Source organism: Notolepis coatsorum, assembly GCF_963971535.1.
Source record: "Notolepis coatsorum genome assembly, chromosome: 18".
NCBI lineage: Eukaryota > Metazoa > Chordata > Actinopteri > Aulopiformes > Paralepididae > Notolepis > Notolepis coatsorum.
In genome coordinates this window covers 5,753,234-5,778,868 of record NC_140182.1, presented here as the reverse complement: position 1 = coordinate 5,778,868, position 25,635 = coordinate 5,753,234, and positions in this window count along the sequence as shown.

Sequence of the window (25,635 nt, the reverse complement as noted above, 5' to 3'; positions counted from 1 at the left end):
CCTTGTGTTCATCTAGCACCCTGTGTCCCTCAGTTCCACCCACCTTGCCCTGGAGGGCTGCTGCCCCGGCGCGGCTCCTGTGCTCCAGCATGGGTGAGATCACTGTCCACTGGTTGGTTTCAGGCTCGTAGCGCTCGGCGGTGTTCAGATACACCTGTCCGTTGTTCCCTCCCATGGCGTAGATACAGCCGCCCAACACGACCACCCTAAGCTCACTGCGGCGTGAGTGCATGGAAGCCGCCTGCAGCCAGCTGCAAGTGACGGGGTTGAACCTGCGCACACTGCTGAGAGGCTTTCTGCTGTCCGAGCCACCGACGCAGTAGACCAGACCGTGGAGATAAGCGGTGCCGTGCCAGGCCCGGGGACTCTCCCCCTTAACGTTCACGTTCATCCATCCACCGGCTCGGATATCGTAAGCCTCCATGGTAAGGATGTCGCTACCGCAGCCTCCGATGGCCAATAGGACCTCCTGGGGCCGGCGTGGACGCATCAGGGGGTTTGGGAGCCTGTCGGAGCCAGGGGGGTTCAGGACGCTGAGGATGAGGGCCCTGCAGTCGTGGCTGTCCCTCACCACAGGGTTGTTCTGGACGATGTTCAGCAAGTAGTCAGGCCTCATCAAGCCCATGCGAACCTGGGAAGGGACAAGCAGACAGCGGGTACAACTTAGACATCGGTTGTAGACGGTTTCACTGGAATTCTGTTGCTAGGGAACAGTTTGGACCCAAGTGTTTGAGAACCACTGTACTAGGGAACCTAGTGTTGTTTTAATGTAATACACAGTAAAACAATTAGTTACCTTGGGCAGCAGCAAAGGGATGTGTGTTTTACGCTCCTCACAGGAGTGGTCGATCCAACGGAGGACGGTCTCGAACACCGTCTCCTCGTTCTTCACGTTCAGATCATCCCTCTCGATGATGTCCACCAGTTGCTGCAGGGACAGCTCCACAAACTCCTGTGAGACGTGCAACATCTCCTCAAAGTGGCACACGGTGAAGAGATGGGCCTTGCGCCTCAGGTCAGGGCAGCAGTAGATGTCCGCGAACCTCCAGATGCCGACACAGTTTTCCAGAGACAGCTGGCCTTCTAGGAAGTCAGAGCACACTCCTACTATGCCAGTGACGAGAAGCTGGTCTGCAGCCACCAGAAGCTCTTCCACGTTCTCTGCTGTCACCAGCACAAAGCGTGTGTAGGAGTACTCTATGATGAGCTGCATCATACCCGGGGACACCCCAGGGATACTGTAGACTGCTTTATCTGAGTCGCTCCAGCGAGTGAAGAGGGCTCTGTGGGATGCAGAGTATACGGATATCTGATGAGTAAACATTAAGCAACATTCTGTCCTGTGTAGTCATATATTTTCACTATAGAAGTATAGGGTCAGCACAGTAGAAGTATAGTATATTTTTACAGTAGAAGTACAGTATAGTTTATGTTTACAGTATAAGTACAGTATAGTATCTGTTTACAGTAGAAGTACAGTATAGTATCTGTTTACAGTAGAAGTGCAGTATAGTATATGTTTTACAGTAGAAGTACAGTATAGTATATGTTTACAGTAGAAGTGCAGTATAGTATATTTTACAGTAGAAGTACAGTATAGTATATGTTTACAGTATAAGTACAGTATGATATTTGTTTACAGTAGAAGTACAGTATAGTATCTGTTTACATTAGAAGTGCAGTATAGTATATTTTACAGTATAAGTACAGTATATTATCTGTTTACAGTAAAAGTACATTATAGTATCTGTTTACAGTAGAAGTACAGTATATTATCTGTTTACAGTATAAGTACAGTATAGTATCTGTTTACAGTAGAAGTGCAGTATAGTATCTTTTTACAGTATAAGTACAGTATAGTAGCTGTTTACAGTATAAGTACAGTATAGTATATATTTACAGTAGAAGTACAGTATAGTATATGTTTACAGTAGAAGTACAGTCTAGTATCGGTTTACTGTAGAAGTAGAGTATCTGTTTACAGTAGAAGTACAGTATAGTATATTTTTACATTAGAAGTACAGTATAGTATCTGTTTACAGTAGAAGTACAGTATAGTATCTGTTTACAGTAGAAGTACAGTATGGTATCTGTTTACTAACCAAGCTAACCTGAACCAAGCTAACCTGACCCAAGCTAAACTTACCTGAAATAGTCACTGCAGTCACACAGGAGGGCCTTGTGGGCATTCAACTCAGTGCTGTTGACTTTAATAACCACATCACAGAGCCTTCCCTCTAGACGCAGCTCATTAAGGATTGTACAGGACATTGTTTCCTTTTCCATGTGGGGATTTTAAATTGTATCTACAGAATATATTCAAGCTTACAGACAAGTAGCCGGAAACAACAAGTGATATTTTCACTTGGTCTACTGAGATCTGAGATCTTCTGAGAGAATTGTTGAATATATCCTGTACACAAATGTTCTAGAATGGTATATTGTGACATCATACTGTGACATCACAAATGGTCTAGAATGTTTGATTACGACATCATACTGTGACATCACAAATGTTCTAGAATGTTTGATTATGACATCATACTGTGACATCACAAATGTTCTAGAGTGTTTCATTATGACATCATACTGTGACATCACAAATGGTCTAGAGTGTTTGATTATGACATCATACTGTGACATCACACATGTTCTAGAATGTTTGATTATGACATCATACTGTGACATCACAAATGTTCTAGAATGTTTGATTATGACATCATACTGTGACATCACAAATGTTCTAGAGTGTTTCATTATGACATCATACTGTGACATCACAAATGGTCAAGAGTGTTTGATTATGACATCATACTGTGACATCACACATGTTCTAGAATGTTTGATTATGACATCATACTGTGACATCACAAATGTTCTAGAATGTACTATTATGACATCATACTGTGACATCACAAATGTTCTAGAGTGTTTCATTATGGCATCATACTGTGACATCAAAAAAAATTCTAGAATGTACTATTATGACATCATACTGTGACATCACAAATGTTCTAGAATGTTCTATTATGACATCATACTGTGACATCACAAATGTTCTAGAATGTTTGATTATGACATCATACTGTGACATCATAAATGTTCTAGAGTGTTTCATTATGACATCATAATGTGACATCACAAATGTTCTAGAATGTTTCATTATGACATGCTGTGACATCACAAATGTTCTAGAATGTACTATTATGACATCATACTGCACAAATGTTCTAGAATGTTCTATTATGACATCATACTGTGACATCACAAATGGTCTAGAATGTTTGATTACGACATCATACTGTGACATCACAAATGTTCTAGAATGTTTGATTATGACATCATACTGTGACATCACAAATGTTCTAGAGTGTTTCATTATGACATCATACTGTGACATCACAAATGGTCTAGAGTGTTTGATTATGACATCATACTGTGACATCACACATGTTCTAGAATGTTTGATTATGACATCATACTGTGACATCACAAATGTTCTAGAATGTACTATTATGACATCATACTGTGACATCACAAATGTTCTAGAGTGTTTCATTATGGCATCATACTGTGACATCAAAAAAAAATCTAGAATGTACTATTATGACATCATACTGTGACATCACAAATGTTCTAGAATGTTCTATTATGACATCATACTGTGACATCACAAATGTTCTAGAATGTTTGATTATGACATCATACTGTGACATCATAAATGTTCTAGTGTTTCATTATGACATCATAATGTGACATCACAAATGTTCTAGAATGTTTCATTATGACATTCTGTGACATCACAAATGTTCTAGAATGTACTATTATGACATCATACTGCACAAATGTTCTAGAATGTTCTATTATGACATCATACTGTGACATCACAAATGTTCTAGGATGTTTGATTATGACATCATACTGTGACATCACACATGTTCCAGAGTGTTTCATTATGGCATCCTACTGTGACATCACAAATGTTCTAGAGTGTTTCATTATGACACCGTACTGTGACATCACAAATGTTCTAGAATGTACTATTATGACATCATACTGTGACATCACAAATGTTCTAGAATGTTCTATTATGACATCATACTGTGACATCACAAATGTTCTAGAATGTTTGATTATGACAACATACTGTGACATCACAAATGTTCTAGAATGTTATATTATGAGATCATACTGTGACATCACAAATGTTCTAGAATGTTTGATTATGACATCATACTGTGACATCACAAATGTTCTAGTGTTTCATTATGACATCATACTGTGACATCACACATGTTCTAGAGTGTTTGATTATGACATCATACTGTGGCATCACACATGTTCTAGAATGTTTGATTATGACATCATACTGTGACATCACAAATGTTCCTTGAATGTTCTATTACGACATCATACTGTGACATCACACATGTTCTAGAGTGTTTCATTATGACATCATACTGTGACATCACAAATGTTCTAGAATGTACTATTATGACATTATACTGTGACATCACAAATGTTCTAGAATGGTCTATTATGACATCATACTGTGACATCACAAATGTTCTAGAGTGTTTCATTATGACATCATACTGTGACATCACAAATGTTCTAGAATGTTTGATTATGACAACATACTGTGACATCACAAATGTTCCTTGAATGTTCTATTACGACAGCATACTGTGACATCACAACAGAACATGTTTGAGTTGAATAATATAAATAATATGTTGACATTAAAAAAGAACAAATAAAATGATAAAAAAACTACATAAAACAATGATACAAATTATAATAAAATATTTAAGTAAAATGTATAGAAATAAAGACAAATAAGACAATGAAATAAAGATAATAATTCATTTAAAAGCTATTTTAAAAAGGTAAGTTTTGAGCAGTGCCAACCGAGACTGCTGTCCTAACAGCCTTGGGGTCTGTAGGGTATGCACTTATTCCCTCCGCCCTGAACATTTATGGAGATGTATGGGCCTTTTAAGTCAGTGATAAAAGTGTCTTTCAAGGATAAGTGAGCTCCTGCACTGATTATTATAGTTCAATATTCAATATTTGATAACCAAAAACCCCCAAAAAGCATAAAAAGGCTGCTCCGCTAGAAGTACAGTATAGTATATTTTTTACAGTAGAAGTACAGTATAGTATATTTTTACAGTAGACGTACAGTATATTATCTGTTTATAGTAGAAGTACAGTATAGTATCTGTTTACTAACCAAGCTAACCTGAACCAAGCTAACCTAAACCAAGCTAAGCTGAAGCAAGCTAACCTGAACCAAGCTAACCTGAACCAAGCTAAACTTACCTGAAATAGTCGCTGCAGTCACACAGGAGGGCCTTGTGGGCATTCAACTCAGTGCTGTTGACTTTAATAACCACATCACATAACCTTCCCTCCAGATGCAGCTCATTAAGGATTGTACAGGACATTGTTTTCTTTTCCATGTCAGGATTTTAAATTATATCTACAGAATATATTCAAGCTTACAGACAAATAGCCGGAAACAACAAGTGAGCTCTTCACTTGTCTTCTGAGATCTGAGATATTCTGAGAGAATTGTTGAATATATACTGTACAGACATGTTTTAGAATGTTTGATTATGACATCATACTGTGACATCATAAATGTTCTAGAATGTTCTATTATGACATCATACTGTGACATCACAAATGTTCTAGAATATTCTGACATCATACTGTGACATCACAAATGTTCTAGAATGTTTGATTATGACATCATACTGTGACATCACAAATGTTCTAGAATGTTTGATTATGACATCATCTTTTAACATTAGTTAACTGTATGAGTTGTCAGGTTAGGTGTTTTTATACACATTTTTAGGATGTGTCCTGTCTAGTGTACATGTCCATTTGTGTTTCTGTGCCTTTTTATGTTCCATGTATGGACCACAATGGAAACAAGCCTTGGCTTTATTGTGTTTTATCCATTTTTGACCAGCGTTGTTGACACTGTTATTGTTTTGTCCTACGATTGTGTCAAAATAAAGTATTCAATCAAATATTCAATCAATCAATCAATACTGTGACATCCAGTGATGGGAATAACAGCGTTAGTTTTTTCAGTAACGAGTAATCTAATGGATTACTCTTCCAATCTTAATAACGCCATTACTGTTACTGCCAAAAAATGCGGTGCGTTACTATGATTGAAGCTGTTTTTTCATCAGACAGATCTCTGCGCTGAGAAGCAATACTTTTTTTCCTTGGTTAGTGGGCAGTGCGCGATTGGCTGAGGTTGAGTAGAATGTCATGGTAAGCCAATCAGAGGTATGGGTGGGCGGGTGTTAGAAAGAATCCAGAGTCTGACACACAGCGACAACACAAGCGACTCAGTCAACAACAGACCGCGTTTCCGTGTATGTTTTGATAGTTTGTTTGGCCAGCCCAAATAATCCAAAACTAATCCAACGAACAACACAAGCGACTCAGTCAATGACAGACCGCGGGTCCATGAGCATTTTTTGTTCACTCTTGTGTTATTTGTGTTGCAGCGCAGGGCACTACAGTAGTGGAGGCTACAGCCTTATCAACAGTGCTGCACTTCCTAGTTTAATAGCACAGTCTTCAGGTGCTAAGATATATATATATATATATATATATATATATATATATATATATATATATATATATATATATATATATATATATATATATATATATATATATATATATATCTGTATGTCATGCATGTCTTAAATGTCATGATTAGATTCGTTTAGATAATTAGATTAGATTCTTATATCTGTATGTTGTGTATGTCATAAATGTCATGAATTGAAAATGGGGGACCCTGATGGAAACAAGACGAAAGTCTCTCTGGTCTGCATCCCCTTAACAATTGTGTGTATTGAGCTGTACTGTACTGTACCCATTCTGCAATCTGTTAATTAAAATGTTCAATCAATCAGTATATATTTGTTATTTATTTTTGGTATAGTGCTTAGCCCAGGGCCCCGTTCCCCGTACCTGGATAACTGAGTTAGCCGGATAACTTTCGGTTAAGTCTGACTTAAGCCGGACTTTCCGGCTCCCCGTACCTGGATTTTCCAAATCACCATGACAACAGATCCAAAAGTTTGAGCCTGGTCGAAAGCAGGGTTTAAGTTCAAGTTAGCCGGATCAACCATCGCCACGCCCCCGCAAAGAAGTGACAGCCCGTTTCCTGAAATTATTCCCACAGTCTACGATCTGCATTATACCATTCTGAATTACGTTTTTGTGCTCCATTCTTCCAGAGGGGGCTTTTGAAATGTAAAATAGACCCAAAATGCTGATACTAAATTCACTTTGTCCTAAATAATGCACGTTATATATACCGTGGCGCTCGCTCGGTGCGATGTACACATTATGACTTTGTGGTTATTTTAATTGTAACTGGGATTAAGATGTCTGATGAGATGCGCTGTTTGACGGATTTGAGAAATTGAATGAGCCGTTGACGTCACATTAATGAATGAGGATAAAGAAATAAAACTTCATTCAAAATAAAGAATATTCTAAACACGGGTCTCTCGTTCATTAATGTATAAACAATGAATTTATCCCATCTGGCACAGTGGCGCAGCGGTAGTGCTCAACCCTGCCAACCCAGCGACCGGTGTTTGAAACCCTGCGTTTCCAATATAATTTTTTTGAATATAATATTAATGATTATACGCCAAAGTAGCCTGGTTTTAAGTTAAAATATTATAAATCTACATGCATTGAGGATGTCATTCTTTATATAGCTCTCAACGTGCACCAAATTGAATTATTCCTATATTGCAAAAAGAAGGAAAAGACTAGGGTTTCGAACCCCGGTCGTCTGCGTGAAAGTCAAAAGAACAACCCGTTAGACCACAGTGGAGATAAGTAAAAGATCGACCACACATCAATCAATGGGTAAGAGAGCCGTATCGTAATTCTGTATAACAGTTTAACTAATTATTTTCGCTAGCAAGATCTCATTTGATTATTCAATCCAGCAGGCAAGTTTAAAGAAATATAATCTGATTGATTAAGGTAATGAGGGACTTAAAATTAGCCTAGATAACGCATTTAACTTGTCGGCGAGGCGATTGAGCCGTATTGCAATCTGTCAATAAAGTTTTAAATCAATTAATCAATCAATGCCGTTAGAGAATCAGGATCTCTGCCATCGATACGTGCTGGATTTTCAACTGAAGCGGCCGCGCGCATTTATCCTGGGGCCCAAGTCTGAATCGAGTTAACGAGACTGAATCCACCTTCGAGGAACAGGAAAATCCCGGCTTCAAACATCGGGTTAACTGAAGCTGGATAATGACATCTTGATCGAGTTAGTTGAACCAGGTACGGGGAACGGGGCCCAGTTGTGGCTTGTTGAGGGGCAATACATAACAAAAGTTCCAAAACATCTATTGTGTTTGTATTTGTATGATCCACTATATAAACATAGTAATTATAATATCTACATACATGGCATTTGATTGGATGTTAGTCTCACTATGTCCAGCAACATGTGTATGTTGTTTATGTAACAAATTTACTTGAAAGTAACGCAATAGTTACTTTCTGAAGTAACTAGTTACTTTTATAATTTGTAACTGAGTAAGTAATTTAGTTACTTTTTGGAATAAGTAACTAGTAACTGTAACTAGTTACTTTTTAAAAGTAACTTGCCCAACACTGTCACTGACATCACAACGGAACATGTTTGAGTTCCATTTGAAAAATTTAAATAATATGTTGACATTAAAAAAGAACAAAAAAAACTACATAAAACAATGAGACAAATTATAATCAAATATTTAAGTCAAATGTATAGAAATAATGAAAAATAAGACAATGAAATAAAGATAATAATTCATTTAAAAGCTATTTTAAAAAGGTAAGTTTTGAGCAGTGCCAACCGAGTCTGCTGTCCTAACAGACTTGGGGTCTGTAGGGTAAGCACTTATTCCCTCCGCCCTGAACATTTATGGAGATGTATGGCCTTTTAAGTCAGTGATAAAAGTGTCTTTCAAGGATAAGTGAGCTCCTGCACTGATTATTATAGTTCAATATTCAATATTTGATCACCAAAACCCTCCAAAAAGCATAAAAAGGCCCCTCCCCGCCCAAAAAGGGCCCCCAAAAATAGCACAGGCCCAGTGCCCTTTTCAGCCTTTGAGCACCTGCCCCTCTAAAGTCCTGTGCATGTCCCTGCACCCACCCCCTCCTAATGTACAGTATCCTCCCCACCATATGTATATATTCTCTGTCAGGATCTATGGGTAACAGTACTGTATATTTGCATATCGTATATGTCACAAATGTAACAGTACTATATACCTGTATGTCATGTATGTCTCTATGTCATAAATGTCACTATGAATTGAAAATGGGGGACCCTGATGTAAACAACATGAAAGTCTTTCTCTGGTCTGCATCCCCTTAACACTTTGAGTGCCAGCGACGCGTTATGTCGTCTTTTCATGCCCCCCGTTGAGTGCCGAATTGTCGTTTGATTTTTTTATTAGCGATCTGAATTCATATTTCATCAACGAGTCTCCCGTTTGTACAGCAGCCCCTCTAGGAGCTCCGATGGGAAAATACCGCCCCCTATCGTCTATCCCTGTGTAACTGCAGGCCATTCGATTTAGTGAGTTTTTCCTTACCTTCGCGTGGGGTATGTCTGGGAGTGTTGCAATTATAAAAAAATATTTGGACTTTATGGTGTTTTTGTTTTGTTCTTGATTTATTGTGATGTTTCTTCTTGACTTGTTTAAATAAGACATGTCCGGCCCATGGGGACATTAACGTGTGTTGTTGGGTCTTACAAATACATTTGATTTGATTTGATTTGATACACACTCACTACATACACACTACACACTCACTACATACACAATACACACACACAGGGCCGCCTCAGGGGGTGTGCGAGCAGTGCGGTCGCACAGGGCCTCGCGGGAAGGGGGGCCTCACAAAATAAAAATATATATATATATATATATATTTTTTCTTTTTTTTTTTTTTTTTTGCGAGGCCCCCCTTCCCGCGAGGCCCTTTTTCATCACAGACCTAAAATCTAGTTTTGCTTATATGCTTATATATTTACACATTAGACACGTTTGTAGAATGTGTCTGACTTGTTCCTGGGTCTGCAGTCCTGCAGACATACTCACTATTGGAGCTCAGCCTCTGGGGTTCTGCAGCAGACATACTATTGGTTTCAACGAAGGGAGTGGTTTTACTTACATCATGTGTAGTACGCCGGCGTGAGTCAGCTGCGTTTGACTATTTCGCGCGTGCAGCTTTTGACTATTATGCTTAGTTATGCCAGCCAAGACGAAGAAAGAGGTCGGTCATTATCAGTCGGTCGGTCACCAAGGAACGTTGACGAAAGGCCTCTCGCTAGCGGGACAAATGGCCGGAGCCTTGTCATGGTATAGCCATGATGATGTCGGCTAGTAGCTAGCTTAGCTAAAGGCTAACTAGCGTTAGCTAACCTATTCAGAGGAGCGAGGCGAGGCGAGTGGATGTCTTTTCAAAAGAAGGAGAAGAGAACTTGTGAGCAGATAAATCTGTTAGGCAGCAATACGCCGAAAGGTGTCCAGTCTGCCGGAAAGTACTCGAAGAAGAAGAAGAAGAAATTACACCGTGGGCCAAGAAAGTCTCCTTCCAACTTTACCATTGGCGCCGCGTTGATACTGCGTTATGGTGAGTCAACCTATGATTATATTCCCGCCGTGGACCTGACCTATCTCTCTTTCTCTCTCTCTGGAGCCAAACTGGTCGACTAGCTAATATAGTACTACTAGTAGCTAACGGTGTGTGCCTGGTGAGAGCACCTGGCTGTATGTAGCCGCATAGCTTGCAGAACGCAGAAGCAAGCTATGCGGCTACATACAGCCAGGTGCCTGATTGAGCTAACTGTTAGCCAGTTAGCTGTTTAGCGTCAGCTGGGAACGTTCGTTTGATGCTATCAGTTAGCCTTGAGAATAGCAGGCCCTGGCACTCTGACTACGACATCATCTTTGACAGAAGATGTAGTCGGGCCTGCACCATGACAAGGCTCTGGCCATAGCTTATTTGTCCCGACAGCGAGAGGCCTTTCGTCAACGTGGAGACCTGTGTTGCGGCCTTTCGCCCTGCGTTCCTCGTGCAGGTAAGATGTCATGACATTACCCCACTCTTCCTTCCTTCCCCTCCCGAATGTTTTGTTAATAACGATGTTTTTTTCCAGGCAAAACATATGCTACTTCACAACATTTGGAGATACGACATGTGCTGTGTGTGAATGGTCGTTTGTGTAGCTTGGGTAGCGTTGGGCCGTTGGCCAAAGCTGTGTGTGGCCTGGTGTCACAGTACCTGGCTAGCCTATTTAGCTGATGTCGGCCATTGGCTCCTTGCTGCTTTGGTTTCTCTGGTATAGACCCTCTTCTTGTTGGATTTAAGTGTTGATCTTTGTCTTTTTGGATCTCTCATCCATGCTCTAGTCTCTCTCTAACACACACACACATGACAAACACACATGTTCTCTCTCTCTCTCTCTCTTTCTAACACACACAGTCTGCCTATGGCGGCCTTTCTCGATGGCTAGGCTGTGCTCAAGGATCTTCAGTCACAGTGCTCAGGTATTCTGCCACTGTGTACTCTCTGTTTAGGGCCAAATAGCATTTCAATTTCTTTCCAATGTGTGTCTCTCTCTCTCTCTCTCTCTCTCTCTCTTGGATTTAAGTGTTGATCTTTGTCCTTTTGAATCTCTCATACATGCTCTAGTCTCTCTCTAACACACACACACATGACAAACACACATGTTCTCTCTCTCTCTCTCTCTCTTTCTAACACACACAGTCTGCCTATGGCGGCCTTTCTCGATGGCTAGGCTGTGCTCAAGGATCTTCAGTCACAGTGCTCAGGTATTCTGCCACTGTGTACTCTCTGTTTAGGGCCAAATAGCATTTCAATTTCTTTCCAATGTGTCTCTCTCTCTCTCTCTCTGTACACTGTATATTGACTGTAGAACGGGAGCTCTCTCTCGCTCTCTCTTTTGCTATATGTTGACTGTATCATGCCCCGCCTCGGGCAGCGCTATTATTTAAGAATATGTTGACTGTATAAAAAAATAAAAAAATAAAAAAATTAATATATATATATATATATATATATATATATATATATATATATATATATATTTTTTTTTACCTTTTGGGGGGGGGGGGGGGGGGGGGGGGCCTCGCGTTAAATCTCGCACAGGGCCTCGCATTTCTCCCAGGCGGCCCTGCACACACACTACATACCATCGGCGTATTTAGACCACTATCACTAGGGCACGTGCCCTAGTGATGATCATCTGTGCCCTAGTGATGAAAAAAAAATTTTTTTTTTTTTTTTTTTTTTACCAATGTTTTTTATTTTCCCTTTTTTAACATGATCAAATGATCATTTAACATGATCAAATAATTATTATAATATTTTTTACTTCGCTTTGAAATATTATAGTGAAATATTTTGCACTGCATTTATCTTGTTGAAATCCTCCAACAGGCTCTTTTTTGTAAGTTGACTGGTTTGCACACCAATAATACAGTGCAATAATAGAATAGTAGAATAGATAGTAAAATTATGCAATAGAATGGCCAGAGTAAAATAGTGCTACAGTACAATCAACAGCGGGGTGTATTAGAAGGCTATGGTGAAGAGGTACGTTTTTAGCTTATTTCTGAAAATATTAAGAGATCTAGCTTCCCTAATGTCCATAGGTAGTGTGTTCCATAACTTTGGTGCATAGTTAGCAAAGGCTGCATCCCTGATTTTCTTTAGACTGTGGCTTGGAACCTTCAATAGACCAGTAGTAGATGATCACAATGTTTATACTTTGTATATAAGGAGGAGGACCTTGAAATCAATTCTAAATGTTACCAGAAGCCAGTGTAGGTTACTTACTTGTAACTTCGGGTTTGATCCAAGGAGTAAGTTGCCCCATATTGCTCTGTAACATTTCTCTTTTTGTTATAGGACCGACTAGTAGGATTTCAGTTTTGCCCTCATTTAATTTTAGGAAGTTGTTCGTCATCCATTTGTTTATTGCTAAGAGACAGGCGGAAATGGAGTTTATAGCTGTGTGATCATTTGGTTCAGCGGAGATGTACAATTGTGTGTCATCTGCGTAACTATGGAAACATACATTGTGCTTTCTAATGATGTCTCCTCAATGTTCAATGTTCAATGCAATGTTCAATGCAAGTAAAGCACTTTAAACTTTAAGTATGACTAAATGCTTTATTGACTATATATATAGTAACTGTTCCAAAATGCATAGATTTCTATGTATTTTAGGGGTTTGGGTGGCTAGCTCTTTTTAATATTAAATGTCAGATTGTTTTATTTATTTCATAGATTTCTATGCATTTCAGGAGTTTGGGGGGGCTGGCTCCCCAAAATAATTAAATAACATAACCCTAACCTAACCCTAAAACCGAAATAAAGTAAAAAAAAAATAGGTTACAAAATCCACCATTTTCGCCCACAAACCGCCAAAAACCGGCCAAATTTTTTGGCGGTCGCGCTACGCGCTCCCGCTTCGTAGTTGTTGGTGCACATCTGTGCCCTACTGAAGTGCTGGGTCTAGATACGCCCCTGCTACATACCACACTACACACTCACTACATACTTACTGTGGCATCCAATGGTTTCCTCTCTATCCTCCCCCAGAGAGAGACAGAGATACTGTTATATTTATATACTGTTATACTGAGAGTCAGATACTGTGTTTATATTTATAACTCCTACCCCCCCCCCCCCCCCCCTCTGTTTCCAGGCACCTTAGCTGTGAGCTTATAGTGGCAACCGTGCCCCCCCCCCCCCCCCCCATCGCACCTGTAGAGACTTATGATTGATTCTGATTTCTGATTCAATTGTTGCTCGTTTTTGTTCTAGTTGTTTTGTTTTGAATTTAACTTTGTTAATTGAAATTAAATTAAATTAAATTACTTCTCTGTCAGCAGCGTAACCCATATTCAAAATGAAGCGCAGTAAGCAGGAATACCATAGTATTCCTTTGTGTCTGTGGACACACTATTAAAAAAGCTAAACTAAATCACTATTGAAATAACCATAATATACGGAGTGTTTCTACGGTGAAACCACAGGAATTTTCTAGAACTAGTACAGGGAACCCAGGCCGGAGTCAGGCAGGCAGGTGGTGGTGAAACCCAAATGAGGGTGTATTTAATAGTGCAGAGCTGAGGGGGAAAGGTCCGGGCTGAGGGGTCCGAGAGGTCTGAGGAGCAATGAGAGCCAGGGGAAGGTCCGGGCTGAGGGGTCCGAGAGGTCTGAGGAGCAATGAGAGCCAGGGGAAGGTCCGGGCTGAGGGGCAGGGCTTAGAGGGGAGCTGGGCGGGTAATGGATGCTGAGCCGGGGCAGGGCTCCAGGGTGAGGAGAGGTGGAGCAGGCTGGGGGCAGGGGTCCAGGGTGAGGAGAGGTGGAGCAGGCTGGGGGCAGGGGTCCAGGGTGAGGAGAGGTGGAGCAGGCTGGGGGCCAGGGGTCCAGGGTGAGGAGAGGTGGAGCAGGCTGGGGGCAGGGGTCCAGGGTGAGGAGAGGTGGAGCAGGCTGGGGGCAGGGGTCCAGGGTGAGGAGAGGTGGAGCAGGCTGGGGGGCAGGGGTCCAGGGTGAGGAGAGGTGGAGCAGGCTGTGGAGCAGGCTGGGGGCAGGGGTCCAGGGTGAGGAGAGGTGGAGCAGGCTGGGGGCAGGGGTCCAGGGTGGGGAGAGGTGGAGCAGGCTGGGGCAGGGGTCCGACACGTCTAACGTCTTACAGATCAGCATCATCCATCCCTGTTTGCCCAAGTCAAGGTAAAAAAAACGCTAATGCACTAAACTGTCCCAAAACAGTTAGACCCTGCAGCAGAGGTTACTTTGTATTATATATGTAATTGTTTTTATATGTGTAAATAAACTAACAAACAAACAAGAACAAAGTCCAGCACTGTCTCCGTGTAGTCATTGATGTTATCTGTGTTATCGCGGAACACACTCCACTCTGTACATTCAAGTGCAGCTTGGAGTGCGCCCTCTGATTCGACAGACCATTTCTGCACCTCTCGCGAGACTACCGACGCGTGCTTGATACTTTGTTTATACTCCGGGGAGAGGAAGATGGCGGCATGATCCGACTTGCCGAAGCCACTGGCAGAATGAGCCTTGTAACCACACTTGAATTGCGATTAACAATGTTACTCAATGTTCAATAACTGTTATTATTTGGGATAATAAGCCACAAAAGGTAATGTTTTTGACAAATTTGAAAACGCAGTTAGTTTCTCTTCCCTATTGTCAGCATTCAGCAACAATTAGATTTGAAAATAGTTTCCATTTACCTAGGTATATATTTTAGGCGGCTTTTCACAACGGGTGGAAGGGGTTAAGGTGTTCACAGCCCTTTCCCTCTTATATCCCACTCGCTCTTGTTCAGTGAGAGAAGTGAACTCCATCTGCCCTGCCCGGATGCAAAATCTGGGCTGGAATGGTGTCGTTATGCACACGTGTAGGTGCTCATGGGTGAGCCTGGAACCATATGTTCATGTGTGGACAAGCGACAGGGAACATTCGTCAGCACGGTGTCGGGCAGTGAATTAATGTGTTGGGATTCTGGTGGATCGATCATATCGAGCTCTTAGATCATTTATTTTCTGTGCCCCCGAGTTCAGATTTGAGTGAGTCTGTTTGCTCAAAAGATTATGTTGTGCTCACGGTCTTGGAACATACGGCTAGTTTCCAGTTTCAAGTTTTGTTTTATTTGTCATGTATAAAGTACATGTACATTACAGTGAAATGTATGAGCCCCCTGAGATTGTGCTTCATACAGTAAAAAAGTTAAAGGGGAACTATTTTACTATTTCTTTCACTATTTGGGCACTTTTACACAATTCCTGTGAGTCTATGGAACACCTCTAATATATATATTTTTTTTATTCATTGTTTTGTATTTCTAATCAAGTCCTCAAAAACAGCATTTTTCTACCTCAAGATTTCGAGCTGTTTTGAGTCTGGGCTGCAGGGCGCCACCTAAACCACTGAGCACCGTCCACTTCGCCTGAACATTAACATGCAGCAGTGACTATATGACATCACATATAGGCACATTTTCAAACGACTCAGTTCAGTGAGGGTGAATTTTGTGAGAGGAGAATTGGATGAATGCGCCAATATGAGAATTTTGAGACATAGATCATATTAATATAAGTTCACATAGCTAGGAAACAATGCTAAACACTCAAAAAGGCCATTTATAAGATAGTTCCCCTTTAAAAGAATAAAGTCCAAACACTATACAAAATATACAATATACAATATACAAACTAAAGTACAACCTAAAGTACAAAATTAAGTACAAAATGCAAAAAAAAATTGTAAAAAAAATGCAAACCCTTTTTAAAATGCTAAATAATGTAGTGTAGGCTACCTTCAGAATGTAGATGAGTCAAATCTGATTCTCTCACAGCGTGTGAACGGCACAAATCACATGGAATCTGATCTTTCCGATCATCCTGATTTTTCGACACTTTCATAATGTGACCTTAAATCAGATATACAGGTCATTTGCGACTTTCACACGACTTTTACATCACTCTAGAGATTGACATCTGTCGCCATCACTAGGCATCTTCTTTAAACGGTTAATTTGCGCATGATGCGGGTCAGTTCCGGAGCGTGAGCGGTGCACACGGTTCAACAGAAAATAATATGATCTGAGCAATACATCAGAATTGAGTGTGAAGTATAACGCGCAGCCTGTGAGGAGGGCAGGTTCTGAACGAACTGCCCGTGGGAAGGATGAGCAGCGTGTACGAGTCCATTCTTGATTAAAAGTTCTCTTTCCGCTGTCTACTTTTAGAGCACATCGTGTCTACTTTTGCCTGAGTCACTTATTTCATCAGCCGTTATCTCTGTCTGGTTGTTCCCCTCTCCCTGTGCCTGTGTGTGTGTGCGTGTATCTGTTGTTATCTGCCTGGTCTCTCGTCTCTCTCCCCCCTGCCTGCCTGCCTGCCTGCCTGTGTGTGTATCTCTCATCTCACTCTGGCCTGGGCCGCTGCTACACCGGGGGCCGTAAAAAAAAAAAAAAAAAGGCTAGAAAGCTGTGCTGCATATAAAGTAGCGACTCAAAATGTATTAGTTCTCAATTTACGGACGGACGGCGTCTGGGGTCTGGCTCAGTATATTAGTGAGCTATGGTCTATGTGTCTAAATGGTTAATGGACTGTATTTATATAGAAGCTTTTATCCAAAGCGCTTTTCTAATTTAGCCTCACATTCACCCGCGCTCCTCACACGTTCACACACCGACGACGGTGGAGGTCGACCGGGAGCAGTTCGGGGGTTAAGTGTCTCGCCCGAGGACACTTCGAGACGCTGCCGGGAGGAGCTGGAAACGGGAAGCCTAAACATTCTTATCCCAACGCATTTTTGCTTCCGCGTTCGCGTTTTTTTTGCGCTCTCTGATTGGCCACTGACGTTCTGGTCGCGCCAATCGTGTACGGCAAGTTCTTTTTCGCCGGTTAAGCTTATAGGCACTCTTTCGAAGTTGGTTAAGGTTAGAGTGTGGATCGTAGGCGTTATAGGTAGTTTGCTGCTGGTCGAGGCGGAAATGGGATGTTCACGCGATTGGTGCGGGCGCACATGTCGCATGACCAGAAACGTCAGTGGCCAATCAGATGGCACCAGAAACGGCAGTGGCCAATCAGATTAGCAAAAAAACGCGAACGCAGAAGCAAAACATGCGTTGGGTTAAGAATAGACGCAACCGGGAACCTTCTGATTATTACCAGATGACTGCTCTACCTCCAGAGCCCCACTGTGTGTCGACTTAGCTGATCTTTATTGTTTATTCTTGTTTATTGAGCCTATGTGTATGAAATCACTGATAAACCGTGTCTAGTCATTGCTGTAAATGAGGTTAACCTCTGTGTCTCACGAGTTGAAATAAAGGTTTTAAAATGAAATGACTGCAGCGTTGCCTCAGTTTCAAGTGTCCTGGATTTTGTACTGACCACGTTGTTGGTGTCGCCGGTGGGCCTCTGTCAACATGCTGCCATGAGTAATGCTGCTGTTGCAATATTGCCTAATATTGTCATCTACTGGGTAACATATAGTTTTAGTTGGTTGTACAGCCGTATTTTATGCTGATGTCGCCGCCTCTTGCCGGCTGTATATGTGTGTGTGTGTGTGTGTGTCTGTGTGTGTGTGGTTTATGTGGCCAGGCTGCTATATATTCAGGTGTTATGGATTTTTACTGAGCATGTTGGTGCACAGTTATACCTCTATCCATGCGCTAGTGTGATTAATGCAGCTGTTATGTCTGACAGATGGTTGTGTGTGTGTGTGTGTGTGTGTGTGTGTGTGTGTGTGTGTGTGTGTGTGTGTGTGTGTGTGTGTGTGTGTGTGTGTGTGTGTGTGTGTGTGTGTTGGTGTGTGTGTGTGTGTGTGTGTGTGTGTGTGTGTGTTTATGCAGCCACGTGCCAGTTCACCACTGCTGTGCCAGTTCACCCCACTGTTTATCTTGGTGCCTTTAAAGCACCTAGAGTTGGTACTGAAGTCTGCTTTTATCTCCTGTGCTACTGACCTGTGGAGCATCACACAACAACAAACTCTAAGGCTCAACACTGTGGTCTCCTTTGGTCAGTTTAAACCCTTGATCACCGACCATTCCCAACATAATCTGTCATTGTTTTAATTGATTGTACAGTTTTATTGCACGATTGCACGTATCGTATATTTAATTGATCATGTGTTGATCACGTATTTATCATGTTTGTTTGCTCAACGTCATTGTAAACTAGGTAACTATAAGATTTATTCTTCTTCCTGCTCCTTTTGTCCATGGAATGACTATTTATGATTGTGTAATGAAGAAACTATGATTGTATGATTCCATGTGGCAAATAAAAACTCTGAATCTGAATCTGAAATGACGGCTTTTTTTCTAGTTGAAATAAAGATTGAATGAATGAAAGTCGACTATTATTTATTTTGTCTTAGAGATGTTTAAACACGGGTTGTTTTTCCTTCCATGCCTCCACTAGGGCCTCCACCTCAGCCATGTGGGCTGATTCATCACCGTTCTTTCTGCCTGCCACTGCTGCGTCATCTGCAAATGTAATCACTTGCACGGATAAATTTGCTTATGGCTATAACATAACGTACATTATGTACTTTTTTTCCTGTGCTCGATTAGTAGTTTATTTATGTTTTTTGATGAGACCGTGTTGACAGTGAGAACAGCAGAGGTGAGAGAAGGCAGCCCTGAGGAATCCCAGTGTCGAGGGGTCATCATAGGCCTAGAGAACATGTTACCTATACCACCTGCTTCATATCAAGTTTCAAGTTTCAAGTTTCTTTAATAGTTGTCATACAGAAGTACAGAATACTTTTATACAAAATGCTTCTTACTGTTACGCTCCAGAGACTGTGCAAGACAAGATAAGTATGAAATAAAATAACATAGTATAGCATGTAAATAGAAGTAAAAAAAATGAGGTCACAGTGTTCAGTATAGACATATGTACAATGTTCGATGCAGAATAGACGTAACTGAGTTACCATATAATATACAATACTATGCAGTGTACTAATATACAATACTATATAGTGCAAGGCAGAAATGGGATGAGGTGCAATTTAGGTACAATTTACAGTAAGGTGACAGAAAGTCTGACAAGACATTGATTCATTCCCAACACCTGGAGTTTATCAAATAGTTTAGGGGGCACAATAGTGTTGAATACAGAGGCCCAGAGTGGGCATAAAAAAATGATATATATATATATATATATATATATATATATATATATATATCGAGGCCACATTTTACCACATAGAGCGTTCAAAATGCTAGAGACAATTAGTTCCCACATTTTGGTTCATCCATGAAGATACAAGGCATGAGATACAATTGATCTGAAGGTTTTTTTTACCTCATGACAAATTGAACTAATAACAAAATAAACACATGGAACCATCTAACAGAACTATCAAACTAAATACTGATCCTGAAAAAATTAAGGAAAAAGAAGGAATTATCTGTGGTCATTGAGTGAAATCCAAGGGATTATTTATCCCTTTCAAGTGTGGAATCTGCACAAAGCCAGAGTGTGACACAAACAACCTGACCTCGCTTAAAATATGTAAATAAAGTACTTATCAACCTCAGAAAAAAGGTACATAATGTATCATTTATAGCCATATGGGTGTTTATGTTTCATTTTCTATTCAGTTTTTATAAAGTTTATATTTTTCTAATTAAGAAATGTGAAATAAACTGATTTATATATGATATATATATATATATATAGGGATGTCCCGATCCGATCACATGATCGGGATCGGGGGCCGATCACATGATTTTCAAAAAAAGATTATCTGGAGTAAAGAATTTATATATAAGTTTTGGTAGTTTTGGTTTTAAATTACATATCATCATTCATAAATTTATTGTCGCACAGAGCAGAAGAATTTGCAAAAACAAACGCATTTCCTTTGATTTACACCGTCGCACGACAGTGACGTATGCCGAAAATAGCAGACCTACAAGCTCACAACGCGTCACTCCCGCAACACCGGCAGGTTATGTCCACCTGATGACTCGGAGCAGCTAGACAAAATGTCAGAAGTTTTGGAAGCATTTTAAAATTGAAACCGAAGCCAGTCCAATAGCCAGTTGCAATGTTTGCAAGGCGGACTTTCCGCGTGGAGGAATGAACAGAGCAGCGTTCAACACGACCAATCTAATAAGCCACCTGAGAAACAGCCACAAACAGCAACGAGAGCGAGCAAAGGAATGGGGGAGGCGGCTGGTGCTTTGGCAAACAGCTGTATTGATTGCAATGCCTCGCTGGCATGAAGTTAACGTTCGCCTGGATAACGTCAACATTCGCTTTGTGAGGATTATCGTCTGTGTTTCAGACCAAAATGGAGCAAATCATTACGTAAGTCGAACACTGTGAATGTATACTAATGTGCAAACAGATTGAAACTTTGAATATTTCTCGTATGAAGCACATTCTCAGGGGCTCAGGGTGAATGTAATGTGAGCCACCGCGCTCAAGGGGCTATTGAGGCAACAGAGGGGCTTGTCTCGCTTCGCCAGTTTCTGACAAAAATGCATCAAATCGGTTAATAATGTGAAAGATTGGATCGGGAAAGATACTCAAAATCACATGATCGGGATCGGATCGGGAGCAAAAAAATGCGATCGGGACATCCCTATATATATATATATATATATATATATATATATATATATATATATATATATATTGTGACACACTTGTGTTGTTCACTTGACTGAAAATCGTAAATTCAAGGTCCACAACCGGGGAAATTGAACTCAAATGTTGTATTGTTGTTTGCAGCCATGCTCCGTGACATGGGCACAGGTGTAGTTGCTCTGTCCGATTGCGCTGGCCATATATATATATGTTTACAATAAAGAAAAGGCGTGTTTATATGTGATAGTCTCTCCGTGGAGCCTCCTAACTGTGACTTATACTATTTCAAAACTCAGCCCTGTTTTTACTTTGGATACAACTGGGGAAAAATGGCTTAGACCTTATCGTGTGCACATTTACCGTAGCCATGCTGCCACATCTCACCACACAAACACCGAAGCTGCCTAACATGGTAGAAAATAGGAATAGAATATGACTGAACCGCCTCTCTTGCTGACCAATAGTTAACACGGTTTATCCCTCCGAGATCAATATCTACCCCCAGAGCCGAGATGGCAATTACAGCTCTCAGAAGAGATGAGGGGGGCCCTTTCAAGGAGTTTTATAAGATGCAATTTGATGTCTTCTGGGCGAGAGTCCTGCTGTTATTGAGAAACCGGGCCCTTGGCCTTATACCGATCGTAACTCTCCACCATCTCCACACCATCCCTCAGCCCCCCCCCCCCCCCCCCCCCCCCCCCCCCCCCCCCCCGTAAACACAGAGAAGTAAACACAGTGACTGTGAAGGGCCGGGGTGATTAGGAGGAAAAACTACAGTTCAAAAACACACAATATGTAACTTTCTTTTTCTATGTACATTGAAATATAGATCGGCATCGCTGTAGTAGCGTCTAGAGCCCACCAACCAACACAGTGTCCATTTATATGGTAAAGTCAAAACAACTGTAGTAGCCTACACAGTCCATTACCATAGAGCAGGGTTGCCCACACGTTTTCAGCTTCGGAGCTGTCGGGTTCAGTTAATGTGACCTTGAAGAGATGGTAAGAAGAGGGTCTTAGGTTCAAAGATTTATTACAGAGTGAATAAAAACAATATTACAGAGAGAATACGCATCACAGCTGTGGAGTGGACACAGTCAGTTACTTAGCCAGGGCCTCGCAGCGAGAGTGTGTCCAACCTCTCAAACATGTCACATCTTATACTCTTTGGGGCCGGGGCCTCGAAGCTAAACAAGGGGAAACAGGCTGAAATAGCCAGGATCTAGTTACAGTCTTGTCAGCTGTGGTTCAGTTGTGGTCGAGGACAGACTGAGGGTCAAATCAGTGCATTTCTACAATGGCCTGTTTTTAATACAGTAAACAGCACATTTTGTAATAGTACACATATTTGTAGATGTCTGTCTATACATTCTTACGATAGATACATGGAACAATAGATTGATTCTTTGTTACGATGGGGTAGGTTAGAACACAGTTTGCAGAAAGGGAACGGAATGGAGGAGGCAGAGACGAGGATTGAAGCTTGGAGAAGGGAGTTTACTGTAGAACCATGGGCAATACAAAGAACATACAGAAACTACTTCTCAAACAAAACAACAAACACTAACATTTACTAGAGGATGACAGCAGAATACGGCGTGGACAGGAAACGGGGAGGGAGACAGGAGGAATGTCGCCACAAGGAAGGGAGGACAGACAGACAGACACCTAAATACCCCAACTAATTAACAATCATGAACACCTGGCCAACACAGAATCACAACACAACCAAGACAATAAGCAATGACAACAAAACACAACTAAACACAAAAGCAACTCATAACAACCCAAAACAGTGCACCACATCAGACCAGGGAAGGGAAAGTCAATGACAGCACACACCAGGACACCACATTGATCACACTATTAATGGGTTAAAACAGTAGTCAGGATGTCCAGTGTACTGGACCGCACCGTCTGCAGATGGCCACCAGAGGGTAGGAGACCAATGTTAGGCAGAGAGCCACTGTTGGGTGGAGGGCACTGCCCAATGTTAGGTGGAGGGCACTGCCTAATGTTACCATCCTGCCCAGTCCAGCCAGGACCGGGCCTAGGAACGTGGCAATTCTTAGCATATATTTGCAAGAAATCAGCAAGAAATCCTGCCCGCCTCTGCCTGTGATTCCTACCAACAGCTGCCCGGCCATCCGGTCAGAAATAGCTGTTTCACAGTTGCCACTGAACAGAGGCTTAAGATTTCCATACAATACATGAGAATGATAGACATGAATAAATGTATTAAGGGTGACAGAGCTACTTTTAAATTAACCAAGTCAAAATGATCTACCTACATAAAAAATGCTAAACATATATTTATTTATATTTATATATATACTGATTATACCTTATGTTGATGTACCTTGCATAACTGCATGAACCTGTATGGGGGTTTGACTGTAAACTGCTCTATATGAAAAAACCAGGACCTTGAATTGAATGGTGAACTGGACAGGAAGCCAGTGCAGGGAGGCTGGTGTGATGTGGGAGGACCTCCTGGACTGGTGAGCAGCCTAGCGGCAGCATTTTGGACCAGTTGTAGCCGGTCCACTGAGGCTTTGCTCAGGCACGTCAATAAATAATTGCAATAGTCCAGGCTGGATGAAATAAAAGCATGAATAGCCATTTCCAGCTCTGCATGCGATACAATTTGCGTGAACATTTCCCCTGAGCGGTCCCAAGAGGTTTGTTGGACCCTAGAGGCAATCTTTTCCGCAGCTATAATACATATGTCTGTCTTTGCCACATTACTTTTAAGTAGGGATGCTCGATATTGGCTTTTTTACCGATACCGATATTCCGATATTGTCCAACTCTTAATTTCCGATACCGATATCAACCGATATCAAACCGATACCGATATATGCAGGGTTTCCCCCCCCCCAAAAAACGGAATAATTTCAGGTAACTAATAATTTCACTGTATGCAATATTGTTATTGTTTTAAATTTTTTTTTAACCGATACCGATATTTTCCGATATCACATTTTACTGCCGATATCGGCCGATAATATCGGTCGGCCGATAATATCGGATATCTCTACTTTTAAGTTTAAGTTTATTTGCAAAAGGGACAGTGCATATTAACCAACATTAAAATGTAAATATGCCAGAATTAGCCAGAAGGCTAGATTTCATCTGTGTTCAGCTGGAGGAAGCTACTGGAGGATATCCACTCCTCAATGGCAGACAGACACTCAGACTGCAGGAGGCCAAGGACTTATATTCACTGGTCAATCCTAGGCCAATGATATATAGCTTCTTCAGAAAATAGAATCAGATAAATACAAGACTAACCATGGTTATAGATTTAGAATAGCAGACGTAAAAGAGGGTCTAGAATTGTCAGCTGAGTTCCACCATCCTTCGTCTTGGAACAGACTCTCGTCTCCTGACCACAGATATCTTGCTATGCTCGCTCATGCCTGTATTTTTTATGTCCGTTCTATTTTATAATTTTTTTTACTATTTTTAAACTGAATCATTTTAAACTATTTTTACTATTTGTGTTACTGAAAACTGTAAGCGGAGAGCCTATTGGGATGCTAGATCCTAATGTGAAACACTGTGATTCTACCTGTCTATCTTTTTATGCTCGCTTATGCCTGTATTTTTTACTGTTGTGAAGCACTTTGAACTGCAACCTCTGTATGAAAAGTGCTATACAAATAAAGTTATTATTATTATTATTATTATTATTATTATTATTATTATTATTATTATTATTATTATTATTATTATTATTATTATTATTATTATTATTATTATTATTATTATTATTATTATTATTATTATTATTATTATTATCATTATCATTATTATTATTATTATTATTATTATTATTATTATTATTATTATTATTATTATTATTATTATTATTATTATTATTATTATTATTATTATTATTATTATTATTATTATTATTATTATTATTATTATTATTATTATTATTATTATTATTATTATTATTATTATTATTATTATTATTATTATTATTATTATTATTATTATTATTATTATTATTATTATTATTATTATTATTATTATTATTATTATTATTATTATTATTATTATTATATTATTATTATTATTATTATTATTATTATTATTATTATTATTATTATTATATACGTCACTGGTCAATCCTGATTCCTAGGCCAATGATATATAGCTTCTTCAGAAAATAGAATCAGATAAACAAGACTAATAAATACAAGACTAACCATGGCTATAGATTTAGAATAGCAGACGTAAAAGAGGGTCTAGAATTGTCAGCTGAGTTCAACAGTCCTTCGTCTTGGAACAGACTCTCGTCTCCTGACCACAGACGGCTGTTGTGAGTCCATAGGAATTTGATGACATTCTCTCCTGTAGCACAAATAGAATT